Below are 11,865 nucleotides of genomic sequence, written 5' to 3' on the forward strand. Positions count from 1 at the left end.
ATACTGGTGCAAACCTTAATAAAGACATTGCAAGGGGCTCTGAGCACCTCCAACAGTGACTGCGCCATGGCCACCTTTCACAAGGGGAGTGTACAACTTGCCCAGTCGGCCAATTGCTCTGCTGCCCCCTAAAACGCACTTAATTTGCAGTCGGCGCTTGAGGGGTGAAAAGTTCTGGAGTATTTGGTGGAACTTTCATGCTTTTGTGCTGCTTGAGTGGGCAGAAAAGCTTCAGAGGCCGAACTCCAAGCATGTCAATGGAGCTGCTGCTGAACAGTCTCGGCTCCAGGAGAATGCTCACTTTTGACCAGCTTTTCCAAGTGCAAAGCCGCGTCCCACACACTTCCTCCTCCCCACAGCCCCCTACCCCCTCCCCCCACACCCTCTGGCATGCACTCAAGTATTTCCTTCAGTCTGCTTGAGCTGCTTTGTCTCCTACGCCCCCACAACTACCCCCCCCACCCAGCCTAACCTGCACTGGAGCCCTTGCCGCAGGACTGCACTGAAATCCAGCTGGGAAAAAAGTGACTTGCCAAGTGGCCCCCATGAATGCACAGTGCATCTTCCTTGACGTCCTATGGGTGAAGCTCATGAACGATGAGCAAGGTTGTATGCAGTCACCTCCGAGTTCCTCGCGAAGTTCAGTTCGCCAGATGCACGCCTTGTAAAGGCAGTCATGAAGCAAGCCATTCTGAAGTCATGCCGATGTGGGCGGTAAATTTGACGTGGGGTGATGATTCTTGCTAGCAGGGCTTATAATTAGATGCAAATGTATTAAAATGAGGTTCCCAATGTGTGGCGGCAGGAAACGTGGCTCGTCATGGATGGATGGAGCGGACAATCGCAAACTGGTTTCACAGCGGCACAAAACCAATTTTTGGCCTTCTTGCTATATTGTTCCTCCCCCCCACCCACTGCCCGCCACCCTGACACCCGACGCTAATGGGGCCAGAAAATTTCGGCTACAGCCGTCGTCAGTTCTGGTCCCAAATTATTCTTTCTGGTCAGGGTCAGCCTTTCATCATTATGATGCCAATGACATCAAAAGCTAACAGCTCCAACAGTTGCCTGTCTTATTTATGACCCTGTGATACAACGGACCTGAGAGATCTTGATAAGGACGGCAGGTGCAAAAAAAGGAGAAAATGTTCCAGGTCTCAGCATTCACATTCTTTTTCTTAATAAGCACAAACTCCACCTCCCACTCTGGGCGCTACATGATTGTGTTTTGAAAATTTAAGCAATGAGGGAAAAGAGCAACAAAACTGAAGTCCTCCTTCAAGCAGCTAGAATTTCTCAGTACAAAGTATAAACTAATTTGGGGCCAAAATTTTATTTGAGAAACCTGTCTTACAGAGGCTGAAATCAGAGCTGTCAGCTTCTAATGTCTGAGTTCTATTAAGGTCTATAAACAACCATTGGGTAAACTTGGTGCCGAAGGGAAAGGACTAATTTAGTTGAAGAAGAGCATTTGTTGTGGAGATAGCTCCCACACCATGACAGAATTCACAGATGGGCATCAAACCTCAAACTATAATTGGTGGCTAGATGTGATTTGGATGACATAACTTTTTTCAGATAAGGTGATCTTTATATAATCTCGTTTCACTACAAATAAGTCAATCAGTTTGTCTTTTCTCTGTAAGGTGGAAAACGCTACATCAGCAAGATACAGCACTACCCGATTTGCTGAAAATTGACTCTGCTCTCTTGCATCATCTAGTTTTCCAGGTGACTGGAGTCATCATCAGCAAGCTTTCAGACCAAGAGGTAACACAGTTTGACCAACAACTGTTGCTCCTTCAAAAACAGCAGACTGATCTGCTGAAATTTCTGAGTTAATTTACAGCCATTAAAATGAGCTAGGGCAGGACGTTCATGATTAGGCTGAGCAAACTCTATTAGTTTAGCATATCAAAAATGCACAAAAGGTATGGGTTAAATTGCAACTGGATAAATTGTAAAACCTCACTCACATATGTTATGTAAGTTATTCTCAGTCCCGAAGACTGGAGAATTCTGAACTTCCTCTAGAAAATTTTCACTAGATACTTTGTCTTTATTTTATTGTGCCTTTATTTTGCCTTTCGTTTTAGCACTGTTGCAACCAGATCAATTCATTATAAACAGAACGTTACCAGTATTTGGTAATGCCTGTATAATCCTCAATCGCCCTTCTCAACAGTTATCAATACAGCTCTCATTTAATCCTGAATCAATTCCTTTCACTGGGATTCCGTTCCATAATCCTGCTTAATCTTGTTATCCCTCGGTCTGAAAATTTGCTGCTGATGGGTTTAGTTGTCCGGAAAACTGGACAGTATATTTTAAATATGTGAGATGTGATCCTGCATTTTCCCAATCATGTAACCATTATAGCTTCTTTGGACATTTGCATTGGAGGAGAGAAGAACAAAAAACTGATAGATTGTGTTACGGAGAGGAGGGGGGGTTAATTTAAACAGCATTAATTTCTCTCCTCACAATCCACCCGTAAACAGGAAGGTGTTTTGATTTGTTTCCCTTTTCATAGGCAATGCCATATTTCCCCAACCCCTTTTTTTTGTGTGATCCAATTTTCCACTAATAACCCCACAGCAAACTCAAGATAGGATGAACTCAAAGGATTAGTTTATTTGCACACACTCAAAACGCAGGGGGAGGGTCGCAACTTTGCCTCCACACAGAGTGAAGTGAGAGATAGAGAAGAGAAAGATTTATAGTACAGAGACCACAGGGAAAATAAATATTGGTTCACATGAGTTCCAGAGTCCAGAATCAAAATCCAATGAGGTATTCCTTCATAGAGGTCGGTGGGTTGAAAACCGATGCTGTGTAATTCACTTTTCTGGTGGTGTTGACTTTACACGATAAGATAGGCACACAGAGATGAATCAGTCTAGTAGGCAATGGTACATTACTTCCACCTGAAGCAGGATAGATAGGGCTCGATGTTCAACCTGGGACAAAGCTCCTTCAGTATGGCATGCTAGTCAAATGTTAAACAGCAGACTAAGCAGTACAGCTCAGCAAGGCATTATTAACTGGTTCAACAAGCCAGAGGCTTAGGTCACATGACATTACCTCACTGCAAGATCTTCAACAAAGGATGTTTGTCCAGGATCTAGAACTCGGCTTGGTCTTCAGGACTGTTATTATGGGTTAAAAACAATGTTTGAGAGGCCATTGTCTTAGTAGATGTTCTGTCTCCGCTAGCAAGCCTGGGTTATCAAATACAAAAGGCTTTCGGTGCAGCTCCCTTTGAAGTTGGGCTGTGCAGTCCCCAGGTGATCATCAGTATCTCCTTGGAGATAACAAGGGGTGAGATTTCCAAAACTGCAAAGTGGCTTCTTTTGTTCTGGGGCCACAGACAGACACGGTTTCAGCCATAAGAAGGATCTTTGTTCAGTTTTTTTAAATTTTAGAAATAGCCATGAGGATATCTATATATTTTATAACAATATACAGTGTGAGGTCTTATTCCCTCACAATTGTCTCATAGCAACCCAATGATATAAACGTATTCTCATAAATGATGATGTGTATGGTCACACTTCTAACATATCATTTCCAGCACATTTTTGACATTAGAATGGAATTTTTACATTTTTGTATCTGTAAGTTGGTAAATATTAGTTTATACCACATTACTATCCTGCAATGTCTGTGCTACAGTTTCAGAGCACTTCTGAGCCTTTCCTGAGATGCACACATGATGCTGACTGGAACTCATCATACTAAATGACGATGACAAAGATCATTATTTCCGTTGTAGGAGTGGCTTAAATACCTGACTTGTAACCCTAATGCATGAATTAAACTTGCTGCCACATCAGCTGACACCAGCAGAGGTACTTCATGCTAAAGCCTGGAGAGGCTTTGATTAATTAGCTTGCAAGATTGTGGGCATTTTTTTAATATGTTGGCACAGATCTTGCAGTCAGTGGCTACATGCTGCCATTTGCCGCTGACCTCAAAGAAAGCTGTCTACAAAGATCTAGCATGCTCTTTGTTGTGGATTTCATATTTCCTGAAATTAATTTAATTTGAGCAGCAAATATAAAGGATCACTGGAATTCACCTTTGAGCCAGGAGTAGTACGGTAAGGAAAATGTTAAATTTGTTAAAATGTCTGTGGAATCTGTAATTATTTTTAAGAACGTTTGAAAAGGACTTTTAATGGTTTGTACCAATTATAAGGGATCAATTGTAATTTTCATGGATAATAGAAATACTGGTGGTGACCTTGGCCTTGAAGCAGTACCAACAGGAAGGAAATTAAGACAGAAGCCGTGAAGCCAGGCACAAAGGATAGCTACAAGCAGGAGATATGGAGGGTGAAGGTGCTCAGCACATGGGTGCAGCCACAAAGAGAAAGTAGAGAGAGACAGAAAGAGGAGCATAGAATTTGTGTGAGGAGAAGCCAGCAAATCTCTATGAAAAGGTCAGTTTTCTGTTTGGCAGTAAAAGGAAAAATAGAGTTCTAGAAGCTCTAGGGGAAGTGATATAGGAGTGAACCAAAAGGGACTGATTCCTAAAAAAGTGGTGCGAATATCTTTGGCATATGAAACAGCTGAGAGTTTGTAACAGCAGACCAGATTGTGAACTGAATGCTGTTGGTTTGTCAGTTGAAAAGGAACTCTGGAAAGCTACACCATCAAGACTGATGTGACCTAAGTGAGAGTGGGTTGGTAGACATGCACCATGTCGGTACTAACTGTATCCAGACATCTCACATGGAATATGCCTGTTGGTGAATGCAACTCAAGGGCTGAATCTATTGAGTTGGAAATACTATGAGACTGCATGTGGTGTCATATCTGTGTGGGGAGTGATGTGGGTGCTTGTGATTGTATAAGACATACCTTTATTTTTATCAAATATTTAAAATGAAGTTTACTTTTTTACTCTAAGTGTTATTTGCCTGTTAACTCATGAGTAATTGACGTTGGCTCTGATTTATGTTAAAATTAAAGTTAAAAATGCAAAGTTTTGTTGGTAATTTCTTCATTTGTGGGTTGTTTGGTACATTTAATAATTTAGGTTTATGGTTCCCACAGGAATCGTAATAAACAGAAGTGATTTCAATAAACAGGCTAAGCATCCATTCACATTGAAGATTTCTCACGACAGTAAATCAGGAAGTAACAAAAAGGTTTTGTTATTAATTTATTTTATAATTTTACAGAAAGCAAAATAAAGATTGGGGCATACATATCCAATTCAGGTAGAAGTTGAAATATCATTAAGAAAAATGTTAAAGTTAATTTTTATTATTTTAAAAATCCATTGAATTTTTATCATGGATGGAGAAATTTGACATTCCACAACTATAAAATTAGTTTCTCATGGCCAGAGAAGTTGTTTTCAGTAATTAAGATTTAATATACTGTTAAAAACCTAGTTACACCTCATTCAATGAGGAGTAAGTTTTTCAAGTGTTTTTAAAGTGAGAATAATAGCATAAAAAGTGGAAGTTCATATCAATTCAGTAATTTCTAGTTGATTCTCATCTGCAAGGAGGTCAACATTACATCCTGTAGAAGAGCATGGAACTACTGAAAGCAACCTTAAAAATTTGTGCTTTGAAATGTGCATGTGCAGATGTCAGAAGTTGCTTTCAGTTACGCATACGAACATTTGGGGAAAATTTTTCCTATGGCAGGCGGGCTGGGCAGGAGCAGGCAGTGGTGGACGCTGAGCCAATCGCCGCCCGCGATCAGCTGCGCGCCGCTATTTTATGCGGGCGGGCCAATTAAGGCCCGCCCAGCGTAATGCACGGCCGGTAGCGCTCACCGCTACCTCTGTGGGCTGGAGGAGGAGGGAGAGTCGGGGCCTGCACTCCTTTGTGCATGTGTGCGAAAGAACGCAGCAATCTCCCTGAGGCAGTTCCATGCAAGAGGGAGATTGAATGGATTATAAAAGTTTTTAATAAATAAACTAAAAACTTACTTAAACATGTCCCCTCATGTGCAAGTGTCACCTGAGCTGGGACATGTTTGTGAAGTTTGGAAACTTTATTTAATTATTTCATAAAACCTTCAGGAAACCTCATCCTACCCGTGGATGAGGTTTCCTGAAAAACGTGAAGGCTGCTTGGGCTCTTCGCCTGCCCACCAACCTTAAGGTTGGATGGGCAGCATTCTTAACAAGTTTAATTACTCTTTTAATTGCCTTAAAAGGCGGTTGACAGTTCAGTGGGCACGCAGCCGCTTCTGGCACGCGCCCGCCGAACGAAATATCGAAATGACGCGCGTTGACGTCGGGATGCATGCCCAATGTCATCATGGGCCATTTTATGCGTAAGCGCCTCGGGTCCGCCCCCGCCTGTCGACGGCAATAAAGTGCCCATGAACTAGGAGCAGGAGCAGGCCATATGGACCCTCGAGCCTGCCCCGCCATTTGATAAGATCATGGCTGATCTGATTGCTGCCTCAACGCTACTTTCCTGCCTTCCCCACTAGATCTTTTAACTCTTTTGTCAATCAAGAATCTATTTAATTCAGCCTTAAAAATATTCAATGGCCTTACCTCCAGTGCTCTCTGGGGAAGAGGATTCCACAGATCGATGACCCCTCTCATCTCTGTCTTAAATGAGAGACCCCTCATTTTTAAACTGTATCCCCTAGTTCTAGCCTCTCCCACAAGGGCAAACACAGAGTAATGGCAACAAATGCTAATGATTTTGCTGTCGTTACAGCCACAAAATCTGGGCCATCATTTCTGAAGAGAGCTGTCCTTTCTAACCTGTTGGACCACTGAGATATTCTACCTCACCCCCCTGCCCACCACTCCATCATAATAAAGTTCCAAGTGAAAATTATGTGACTCTCAATGGGACTAAACGATTCTATATATTAACAGAGAATAGGGAAAAGCAGTCCAGGATGGAGGAACAGACAGAGGAAGCTTTTGTAGATAATATGCCTGAAAAGTTATCACCCCCCCCACCTCAAAGATTTTACAGGTCAAGCAGATCTTTCAAAGATTTCAGTATGGAGCTCTGCGTAAGAAACATCTACTTCACTATTGTGAATGGAGGAGAGTTGTGCGTGTTTCTGCATGAAGACCTGTAATCAAGACCTGTCTGGGGCTATGAGAGTGACCACTTCACTTAATTTTTGTGCCACTGGCTTATTTCAAACAGCGACTGTAGATCTGTGCAATGGCACCCAGACCACCACCCAGGTGTGCATTTGTCAGGCACCTATGGTTAACTCCCTCAACTTTTATAATGGAATTCAACTGTCCAATTATGTGTGGCCAGATATCGGATTTGTCCTCAGGAATTCTGCCCTCTCTATATTCTTCAACAAGATAATCAAGTGAACTGATGACTTGTAGGTGACAATTGCTACCAGGACAATGATGTGTCAATGAATGGTAAGAACAGCAGCTGAGGAGCATGACAATGAAATACATGCTATATTATTCCATGAGCCCATTCAACCTTTACCACCTGCAGCAAAGAGTCATATGCCTTCCAGCTGTGCAGTTTCTAAAAAATATACTTCACAGGTGAGGGAGGTATTCTTGACTTATATGAAGAGACTATGACTAAGAGCATGACTAATTTTCCCATTAAGTTAGAATGACTGAATACTATGCTGCTGATTTTCATTTTATGTCGGGTTTATAAATTGGACAACAGTTAGGTGATTTAAGTAACACATTCATTTGATAGCCACAAAACTTTACTAGTCCTTATATTTTATAATGAGAATATATATAAGTAGTTCTGTATCTTTACAGGTAAACAGGAACCAGAAGTTATTGTAATTAATTAATTGTGACAATTCTCATCTCACTAATTAGTCAAATCATTATGACTGAGTAGCAAATATTTTGGAATTATTATGTTCACACGGTAATTTTGAATATCAGTTTTCAGCAAAATTTTCCAACCAACAGAAACATAGGGGCAGAGTTTCACCCTTGTTGGGCAGGCTCGGCGGGGGCAGATGTTGGGGGGGGGGGGTCAGGAAACTGACTGCCGCCCGCGTTCGGGGCCGGACCATGATTTCATGGGGGGCTGGTGGGCCAATTAAGGTCCACCCAGCGTGAAACGCTCAGCGCTGCCTGTGCAGGCAGGGGAGTGGGGAGTGCGAACTTTGCATATGTGCGCGAGTGAGAACTTGAAAATCTCCTTGAGGCACAGAACTGCCTCAGGGAGATGAAGAGTTTAAACAAAAAATAATGAAGAAATGAAAAATGTTATAAAACATGTCCCCTCATGTGATTCTGTCACATGAGCAGGGACTTGTTATTAATTAAATTTTAAATTTTTTATTTTATTTTTATTTGCTTAGGAAACCTTATCCCGCCCGTGGATGAGGTTTCCTAAAAAGTGCAAAGGCCGCTTGGCCTTTTTGCCTGCCCGCCAGCCATAAGGTTGGACGGGCAGCAAAAAATTCTATTTAATTGATCCTCTAACGGCCTTAACAGGCCTTTTAATTGTCAGCGGGTTTGCAGTGTTTTCCTTATGACACATCAAACTTGAAGTTACTTACTTCTGTAGGGACAAGTCGAAAGTATGCCACAGTCTCTTGTTCTGGTTGCCTTCTGAATACTTCCAAACTAATCAGCTGGTTGCTTTCTTTTGCCACAAGACTTTATGAGGATGACTGTAGATTTTTCCATTAGCTTCAAACTAGACAATTTTCCAGCTTCTTTTGCCTCATGAGAAATCCAAAGTAAGATTAAGCCCTACCTGCATTCCACATGGCAATGTGTTGAAGTTAGCTTTTTTTCTTTGCTTACTGTGTAGGCCTAACTATCTGTCATTTACTTTGGCTATCTTCTCTCAGTGAGCTGCACCTTACACTAAATTCAAGCTGCAACTAAAACTCTCAGCAAACACCCAGTTAAATTGAAACCAGAGAATCTCCATAAGCTCAATCCATCTCCATGACAACCTGGCATGCTCCATGATGTCCTCAAACAGACCTTTAAGTTACTTTATAAGCATACTTTATTTAAAACTCTGTCTTTGATCTGAAGAAGGAAATGGATTTTATAACCCTTCAGGGTTTACCAAATGCTTTTAAACTAATTTAGCTCTAACTCCCAAAATAAAAGTATCTCACTGGACTGACTTTATGGCAAGGATACCCTTCTACTCTGACCTTTTGAGACAACATGTCCCAGCTTTTCAATAAACATGGCCCATCCTTTGAACTGTAATTAACTCAGGCTTGTTTAAATTGCATTCACCACAGGTGTTTAGCAGACTTAAATTAAGTTTTCCCCCAGTTCTCTACAGTTAAACTTTAATTCTTCAGGCCACAAGTTATATTCTAAAACATAAATTATGAACTAAGTATTCCTGACAACAGATAGATTATAATTGTAAGTTTTGGCAACACTGATTAACATAGACTGTTTATAAATCAAGTCCCAGGCAACTACAGACCTAGATTTCTCAGGATGCCCTGTGGTTGACATTTCAGACTGAACTTAACCTTTGAATCCTGAAATTTGCTTTACTTACTTAAACATTTAGTTACAACTTTTAAATTGTTACAGTAATTTCAGCACATTGGGTGGAATCTTCTGAGCCCGCTGGTGGCGGGTGTGACAGGTGGCATGCGTGGAAAATATGGTCCGACCTGCTTCACGATGATGTGAAGGCAGGTCGCGATCGTCCGCACAGCCCGCCAACAGCGGGACGCACTTCCTGCCATCAGTCGGCGGGGAGCTAATTATAATACATTAGCATATAATTAAAAGGCCAACCCGCCAGCCTCTTCGAAACCCCGCCGTATCATCCGTCCACATTGGCGGGAAAGCACACCGTCATGTTTCACAACAGCACGCAGGTGACGTGCACTTGGTGGCCTTCGCTTGGGGGAACTGAGGTGAGTGAGCAGCAGCGTCTCCACAGCTCGCCTGTTGTTTACAGGCCTCAGGGGTGCCGGGGGGCGGTGGCAACTGATGCCTGGCCTCGGAGGCGAGTGCTTGTGGGGGCAGTGGGGGGGGGGCGGTGCAGGGGCAAGTGCTGGCCAGCCTCGGAGGTGACTGTTGTCAGTGGGGGGGGGGAATATGTGCTGCCCTGCCCTGGCACTGTATTCCATGCACAGGCAATTGTGATGGGGCAGAGTAAGCAAGGGAAATGGCCATGCATTGGGGACACCTGTTTAGACTGACCATGCCTCTGCAACTGAGACAGATCAGGCGCAGCCACAGTGATATGACTGGGGTCAGGCTCCTAGCCTGCCCGCCCACGCAAGCAATGCGGAGGCACCAAAGGGCCACCAAGCGCTCCATACATTACCCGCCACCCTTCACACCCCTGGCACAGCCTTCGAATCCGCCACCACTTTATTGGACTGCGGAGCAGTTGGACTGCACACATTGTACAAACTCCTTGCAACACTGGCCATGTAACAGTCACTGCTGGAGGCGCTCACAGCCCTTTGCAATCTCAGCATCCGGGTTTGGACCCCGTGTCACAGTTCATAGGGCAGCCATGCAGCACACTCATCTCTGGCCATCTGAGGGGCGACCAGCACTCTCCGGGGAGTGTTAAGGTGCGGTCACACAGGGCCAGGAAAGGTGCTAAGTACAGCCATGATAACCACATTTCTCTCTCATGCTGCAAGAGCACCACGTCAGGATCATGGATCCTGGTGACCTAGCTGTATGCCTAATGGCCTGTAGAGACCATAGAAGACGGAGGAGAGAGCGACTGAGGCTCCTGGCTGTGCAAAGGCAGGAGCAGCAACCTCATGAAGAAGGGGCAGCAGTGGCTCCTGCACATGTTGCCCAGGAGCGACAGTGAGCCGAGGCTGGTCGGTGCCTAGCAACACCCAGGGACTATAAACACCGCCTGCCATCCCTGCAGATGACTGAGAACCAGAGTCACCGATGACTGTGCATGGCTAGGGACCTGGTGGCTCACATCTGCCACTTACTGCAGGACTTGGCAAGGGGACATGGAGGATATCCACTCCCAGTGGCCATGAAAATGGCCGCGGCACTCAATTTCTATGCCAGTAGCTCCTTTCAGGGCTCCACAGGTGACCTCTGTGGGATTTCACAATCCGCCACCCACAAATGCATCCATGAGGGCACAGATGCCATCTTCCCCATGGCACACAACTTTGTGTATTTCGCCCAGGACCAGGACAGCCAGGATGCAAGGGCCATTGGATTCGCCCTAATCTCGGGATTCCCACAGGTGCAGGGTGTGATTGACTGCACTCATGTGGCGCTCAGGTCTCCATTGCTACACTCAGTGGACTTCATCAGCTGCAAGGGCTTCCACTCACTGAACATGCAGCTGGTATGCGACCACCAGAAACACATCCTGCAGGTGTGCGCACAGCTTCCAGGGAGTGTGCACGACAACTACATCCTCAGTCGCTCACAGATCCCTGATGTCTTCCAAGGTCCACAGAAGCTGCAGGGTTGGCTCCTTGGGGACAAGGGCTACCCGCAGAGGCCATGGCTGATAACACCCATTTGGCGGCCTCAGACTGCAGCAGAGCGGCACTATAATGAGGCTCATGCAGCTGCTCACAGCTTAGTGGAACAGGCCATGGGGATGCTGAAGATGAGGTTCCGGTGCCTGGACCAGTCTAGTGGAGCCCTGCTATACAGTCCACAGAGGGTGTCACGCATCATCGTCGTCTGCTGTGCCCTTTACAACCTGGCGCTGCAACGGGGGGAGGAGCTGGCTGAGGAGGAGATGGAGGAACTGGAGGTCTCCTCCGATGAGGAGGACGCTGATGGGGATGAGGGTGATGGGGTCCTTGGTGGTGACGATGATGGGGATGAGGCCCTCGCACTGGCTGGATGGGGCAGGCGCGCTTGGGAGGCCCTCATAGCTGCCAGATTTGTGGAAGATGATGACAACATGCAGTG

Source organism: Cetorhinus maximus, chromosome 5 (genome assembly GCF_964194155.1).
Source record: "Cetorhinus maximus chromosome 5, sCetMax3.hap1.1, whole genome shotgun sequence".
NCBI classification, from domain to species: Eukaryota; Metazoa; Chordata; class Chondrichthyes; order Lamniformes; family Cetorhinidae; genus Cetorhinus; species Cetorhinus maximus.